This window comes from Salmo salar, unplaced genomic scaffold (genome assembly GCF_905237065.1).
Source record: "Salmo salar unplaced genomic scaffold, Ssal_v3.1, whole genome shotgun sequence".
Taxonomy (NCBI): Eukaryota; Metazoa; Chordata; class Actinopteri; order Salmoniformes; family Salmonidae; genus Salmo; species Salmo salar.
The window spans coordinates 34,161-41,613 of record NW_025547872.1 but is presented as its reverse complement, the minus strand read 5'-3'; positions in this window follow the sequence as shown (position 1 = coordinate 41,613).

Genomic DNA, 7,453 nt, shown 5'->3' with positions numbered 1-7,453 from the left:
CTGCTCAAAAAATAAAGGGAACACTAAATTACACATCCTAGATCTCTAACAAATAATCTTATTAAATACTTTTTTTCTTTACATAGTTAGAATGTACTAAACAACAAAATCACACAAAAGTATCAATGAATCCTTCAGAGTCTGGATTTGAGTCACCTCAAAATTAAAGTGGAAAACCACACTACAGTCTGATCCAACTTTGATCTAATGTCCTTACAAACAAGTCAAAATGAGGCTCAGTAGCGGTGTGTGGCCTCGACGTGCCTGTATGACCTCCCTACAACGCCTGGGCATGCTCCTGATGAGGTGGCGGATGGTCTCCTGAGGATCTCCTCCCAGACCTGGACTAAAGCATCCGCCAACTCCTGGACAGTCTGTGGTGCAACGTTTGGTAAGGATGGAGCGAGACATGATGTCCCAGATGTGCTCAATTGGATTCAGGTCTGGGGCACGGGCGGTAAGCCAGTCCATAGCATCAATGCCTTCCTCTTGCAGGAACTGCTGACACACTCAGCCACATGAGGTCTAGCATTGTCTTGCACTTAGGAGGAACCCAGGGTCAACTCGCACCAGCATATGGTCTCACAAGGGGGTCTGAGGATCTCAGTCTCGGTACCTAATGGCAGTCAGGCTACCTCTGGCGAGCACACGGGAGGGCTGTACCGCCCCCAAAATGCCACCCCACACCACACCTCGACCCACCGCCAAACCGGTCATGCTCGAGGCAGATGTTGCAGGCAGCAGAACGTTCTCCAGGCGTCTCCAGACTGTCACGTCTGTCACCTGTGCTCAGTGTGAACCTGCTTTCATCTGTGAAGAGCACAGGGCGCCAGTGGCGGACCCACAATCTTGGATGTTCTCCGGCAATGCCAACGTCCTGCACGGGTGTTGGGCTTGCATCCTCCACCTGTGGACGTTGGGCCCTCATACCACCCTCATGGAGTCTGTTTCTGACCGTTTGAGCAGACACATGCACATTTGTGGCCTGCTGGAGGTCATTTTGCGGGCTCTGGGCAATTGCTCCCTCCTGCTCCTCCTTGTCACAAAGGCAGAGGTAAGCGGTCCTGCTGCTGGGTTGTGTTGCCCTCCTCACGCCTCCTCCACGTCTCTGATGTACTGGCCTGTCTCCTGATAGCACCTCCATGCTCCTGAACACTTCGCCTGATAGACACAGCAAACCTTCTTGCCACAGCTCGCATTGATGTGCCATCCTGGATGGGCTGCACTACCTGAGCCACTTGTGTGGGTTGTAGACTCCGTCTGTTACCACTAGAGTGAAAGCACCTTGCCAGCATTCAAAAGTGACCAAAACATCAGCCAGGAAAGCATAGGAACTGAGAAGTGGTCTGTGGTCTCCACCTGCAGAACCACTCCTTTATTGGGGGTGTCTTGCTAATTGGCCTATAATTTCCACCTGTTGTCTATTCCATTTGCACAACAACATGTGAAATTTATTGTCAATCAGTGTTGCTTCCTAAGTGGACAGTTTGATTTCACAGAAGTGTGATTGACTTGGAGTTACATTGTGTTGTTTTATAGTGTTCCCTTTATTTTTTTGAGCAGTATATATATAAAAAACACTGGAAAAACACCCATTTGACTGCACTGGGCTGGACCTTTAACCATCAGTGCGGGGGACATGCTAAAACTGACCCAAAATCAGTGTCTATGGGCAACTTCATCCTACTCCATTATAAACAGAGAGAGAGAGCATCTCTCAATCTCACTGCATTCTGGGACAGCAGGATTCTGACTCCACACCCCTTGTACCAGCATCCTGCATTAAGCCCACAGAGAGCCCCACCCTAAGCAAGTGCAGCAGGAGAGATGTGTGCATTGTGCACGTTGTTTTACAGAATTAGATTTCTCCCAATCTCAAAATGTTTCTGCAGGTTTCATTCAGTTTGGATGTTTTTAGATTGACACAGTGTGTTACGTAATGACATTCTGTTAACAACATTATATCATGGTTACAGTTTTTTATTTGATTTAACATTTAAATATACAGTTTAGTCTTCACTGACACATCAAATCTATTTCACAAGAGAAACCTGTTAGAGATGTACTGTCAGTAGCTCAAAACATACACACTGATGACTGTGTTTGCTCAAAACATACTTACACTGATGACTGTCGGTAGCTCAAAACATACACCCGGGATGACTGTCAGTAGATCAAAACATACACACTGATGACTGTCGGTAGCTCAAAACATACACACTTGATGACTGTCGGTAGCTCAAAACACTACACACTGATGACTGTCAGTAGCTCAAACATACACACTGATGACTGTGTAGCTCAAAACATACACTGGGATGACTGTCGTGTAGGTCAAAACATACACACTGATGACTGTCAGTAGGTCAAAACATACACACCGATGACTGTCAGTAGGTCAAAACATACACACCGATGACTGTCAGTAGATCAAAACATACACACTGGATGACTGTCAGTAGCTCAAAACATACACACTGATGACTGTGTAGCTCAAAACATACACACTGATGACTGTGCAGCTCAAAACTATACACTGATGACTGTGTAGCTCAAAACATACACACTGATGAGTGTAGCTCAAAACATACACACTGGGATGACTGTGTAGCTCAAAACATACACCTGATGACTGTGTAGCTCAAAACATACACACTGATGACTGTCAGTAGATCAAAACATACACACTGATGACTGTGCAGCTCAAAACACACACTGATGACTGTCAGTAGATCAAAACATACACACTGGGATGACTGTCGTAGATCAAAACATACACACTGGGATGACTGTCAGTAGCTCAAAACATACACACTGGATGACTGTCAGTAGCTCAAAACATACACACTGGGATGACTGTCAGTAGCTCAACTACACACTGATGACTGTCAGTAGCTCAAAAACATACACACCGAAGTGACTGTCAGTAGCTCAAAACTACAAACTGATGACTGTCAGTAGCTCAAAACATACACACTGTGACTGTGTAGATCAAAAGATACACCTGATGACTGCTTAGATCAAATCATACACACTGATGAGACTGTCAGTAGCTCAAAACATACACACTGACGACTGTCAGTGTGGCTCAAAACATACACACTGACGACTGTGTTGCTCAAAACATACACACTGACGACTGTGTTGCTCCAAAACATACACACTGATGACTGTGTAGATCAAAACATACACACTGATGACTGTGTAGATCAAACACACACACAGTGATGACTGTCAGTAGCTCAAAACATACACACTGACGACTGTGTTAAGCTCAAAACATACACACTGACGACTGTGTTGCTCAAAACATACACACTGACGAACTGTGTTGCTCAAAACATACACACTGATGACTGTCAGTAGCTCAAAACACACACACTGATGACTGTCAGTAGCTCAAAACATACACACTGATGACTGAGTAGCTCAAAACATACACAATGATGACTGTCAGTAGATCAAAACATACACACTGATGACTGTCAGTAGATCAAAACATACACACTGATGACTGTCAGTGGAGATCAAAAACATACACCTGATGACTGTCAGTAGCTCAAAACATACACACTGATGACTGTCAGTAGCTCAAAACATACACACATGATGGCTGTCAGTAGATCAAAACATACACACATACACACTGATGACTGTCAGTAGCTCAAAACATACACACTGATGACTGTCAGTAGATCAAAACATACACACTGATGACTGTCAGTAGATCAAAACATACACACTGATGACTGTCAGTAGATCAAAAGATACACTCTGATGACTAGGTGTAACTCTTGGGTAAAACACATGTATTGACAAAGGAAGGCCGCTGTCCTGCAGTCCTTGCCAGTGAGTATCTTTACTCTCAGTATTCAGCTAATGGTCATGAGGTCATCACTCACCAACTAGCCTACAGTAGTCGAACCAATAGCATCCGCTGGAGCCTGGGGAATTGGGATGGTTTATAAAAGCGCCAGAGGCACAGCCCATGGGTCACCTGACCAACAGGGCTCTGCCTCGTCCTATCAGAAGGTCCGTTATGGAGGTTGTGCATTTCGTCATGCAGCCAGGCCCGGGTGGCGCGAGCCCTTTCGACCAACGCACTCGCGGATAAAGCAGCAGCTCTAAATATTTCATTGAGGAGCTCGGGTTTCTGGACTCTTGGAGGTCAGGCCTGTGGAAAAAGCCTCTTCCTCCGCCCATCCTCCATGGCTACAGGGAGAAGGCAGGAGGGTGGGGTGGAGTGGTGTGGAGGCTGGTGTTCTTCCTCTCTGTGTAGGCTGTGGCCCCGGTACTGCGTGTTTCAAATCCCACCTCTGAAGACCAAAGTGCTTGTGACTTTGAGCGACGACCAGATGCATATCATGCTCATTTGTCCGTTTAAAAGTTCCTCCCTCAAGAATATTAGGTTCACGGCTCCCGTTTGTAACAATTAAATCAACCCGACAACTGATGTCGAACAGTATAAGTGGTGGTCCTGTATAACTCATGTCTGTGTTGGGGCCTATTGGCAAGTAACATGTCCATCACTGACATGTCTCCCAGTGTTCATGTCCCTTTAGGGGAGAGCCCTGGACAGGCTGGGGCTTGTCCCTTTAGGGGAGAGCCCTGGACAGGCTGGGGCTTGTCCCTTTAGGGGAGAGCCCTGGACAGGCTGGGGCTTGTCCCTTTAGGGGAGAGCCCTGGACAGGCTGGGGCTTGTCCCTTTGGGGAGAGCCCTGGACAGGCTGGGGCTTGTCCCTTTAGGGGAGAGCTCTGGACAGGCTGGGGCTTGTCCCTTTGGGGAGAGCCCTGGACAGGCTGGGGCTTGTCCCTTTAGGGAGAGCCCTGGACAGGCTGGGGCTTGTCCCTTTAGGGGAGAGCCCTGGACAGGCTGGGGCTTGTCCCTTTGGGGAGAGCCCTGGACAGGCTGGGGCTTGTCCCTTTGGGGGAGAGCCCTGGACAGGCTGGGGCTTGTCCCTTTAGGGGAGAGCCCTGACAGGCTGGGGCTTGTCCCTTTAGGGAGAGCCCTGGACAGGCTGGGGCTTGTGGGCTAGGGAGAGGCTGGGGCTTGTGGGCTAGGACAGACTGGGGCATATGGGCTAGGACAGGCTAGGGCTTGTGGGCTAGGACAGGCTGGGGATTGTGGGCTAGGACAGGCTGGGCTGTGGGCTGGGGGACAGGCTGGGGTTGTGGGCTAGGACAGAGCTGGGTTGTGGGCTAAGACAGGCTGGGGTTGTGGGCTAGGACAGGCTGGGGTTGTGGGCTAGGACAGGCTGGGGTTGTGGGCTAGGACAGGCTGGGGCTTGTGGGCTAGGACAGGCTGGGGCTTGTAGTATGGGCTAGGACAGGCTGGGGCTTGTGGGCTAGGACAGGCTGGGGCTTGTGGGCTAGGACAGGCTGGAGCTTGTGGGCTAGGACAGGCTGGGGCTTGTGGGCTAGGACAGGCTGGGGCTTGTGGGCTAGGACAGGCTGGGGCTTGTGGGCTAGGACAGGCTGGGGCTTGTGGGCTAGGACAGGCTGGAGCTTGTGGGCTAGGACAGGGGGCATGTTCACAGAGGGAGAACAATGGCAGGGGTGAGGGAATTAGAGGTTTAGAGAGGGAGGCAACAATAGAGAATAGAGAAAAATAGGTGGAGAGAGAGTGAGGGAGTGAAACTGAGGTAAAGAGAGGGAGGAGTGAAACAGCAAGGTATAGAGAGAGTCAGTGAGTGAAACGGAGGTAGCGAGAGAGGGGAGTGAAACAGCAAGGTAGAGAGAGAGTGAAACAGTGAGGTAGAGAGGAGTGAAACAGCGAGGTAGAGAGGGAGTGAAACAGCGAGGTAGAGAGAGAGTGAAACAGCGAGGTAGAGAGAGAGTGAAACAGCGAGGTAGAGAGGGAGTGAAACAGCGAGGTAGAGAGGGAGTGAAACAGCGAGGTAGAGAGGGAGTGAAACAGCGAGGTAGAGAGAGTGAAACAGCGAGGTAGAGAGGGTGTGAAACAGCGAGGTAGAGAGGGTGTGAAACAGCGAGGTAGAGAGAGAGTGAAACAGCGAGGTAGAGAGGATGAAACAGCGAGGTAGAGAGGGAGTGAAACAGCGAGGTAGAGAGGGAGTGAAACAGCGAGGTAGAGAGAGAGTGAAACAGCGAGGTAGAGAGAGAGTGAAACAGCAGGTAGAGAGGGAGTGAAACAGCGAGGTAGAGAGAGAGTGAAACAGCGAGGTAGAGAGTGAAACAGCGAGGTAGAGAGGGAGTGAAACAGCGAGGTAGAGAGGAGTGAAACAGCGAGGTAGAGAGGGAGTGAAACAGCGAGGTAGAGAGAGTGAAACAGCGAGGTAGAGAGGGTGTGAAACAGCGAGGTAGAGAGGGTGTGAAACAGCGAGGTAGAGAGGGAGTGAAACAGCGAGGTAGAGAGGGAGTGAAACAGGGAGGTAGAGAGAGAGTGAAACAGCGAGGTAGAGAGAGTGAGTGAAACAGGGTGGTAGCGAGAGAGGTAGAGAGTGTGAGGGAGTAAAACAGCAAGTTAGCAAGAGAGAGTTTTGTTTTCCCTGTTTTCCCTGTTGTACTTAACTACTTGCACATCATTACAACACTGTATATAGACATGAACCTTTGTAAGTGTAATGTTTACTGTTCATTTGTTATTGTTAATTTGACTTTTGTTTATCTGTTTCACTTGCTTTGGCAATGTAAACATACATTTCCCCATGCCAATAAAGCCTTTAAATTGAATTGAAATTGAATTGAGAGAGAGGGACAGAGTGAAGGAGGAAGTGAAGGAGACACAGAGAGAAAGATAGGGAGATCTACCTTCAGGTCCCTGTGAGTTCTAGGGCTCCATCCTCCCTAAAAAAAAACTAAACAGTGAGAAGGAAACGACATATGACACTTTAATTCTGCTCCTCAGGATTCCCCGTGTTCACATGAAAGCAGACAGATTACAGATTTCTATGTGAGTTTATATTTTGGGTGGAGGAGATTAATAATGCCTTATAACGTAGAGTTTAGGTACAGCAGTGATAAGGAAAGCAAATGAGTGGAGCAGCGCCATCATCTGGGCTAATGTGGAACTGCAGAAGCTTTGGGGCTCAAGTGGCATCATGGCAGCTACAAACTACCCATCCCTTCACAGTAATGTACCTACCCTAACCATAGTGTGGTGGCTCAGATAGTCATTTTCACAATGGTGGCTGTGTAACCAGTTCACCACAGTACAGCTTGGCTCAGTACTGGTATATCAAGGTTCACCCAACTCCCATGCCCAGCATGAACTCTTTGTTAGCCCCTAGCAGAGACACTATGCGATGGTTGTTTGATCGTTCTGAAAGGATCTAGTTTCTGTAAGCACTAAAAGGCTGAAACTCCCTAGCCCTCATGAGAGTTTCTGCCATGTTGCTTACACTGATCCAGTTCTTTCATATCCATCTTCGAAGGTCCACCAATAGCTGTCTGGTTATCCACACTCCAAGCTGGTACATATTCAATAATGATAAGC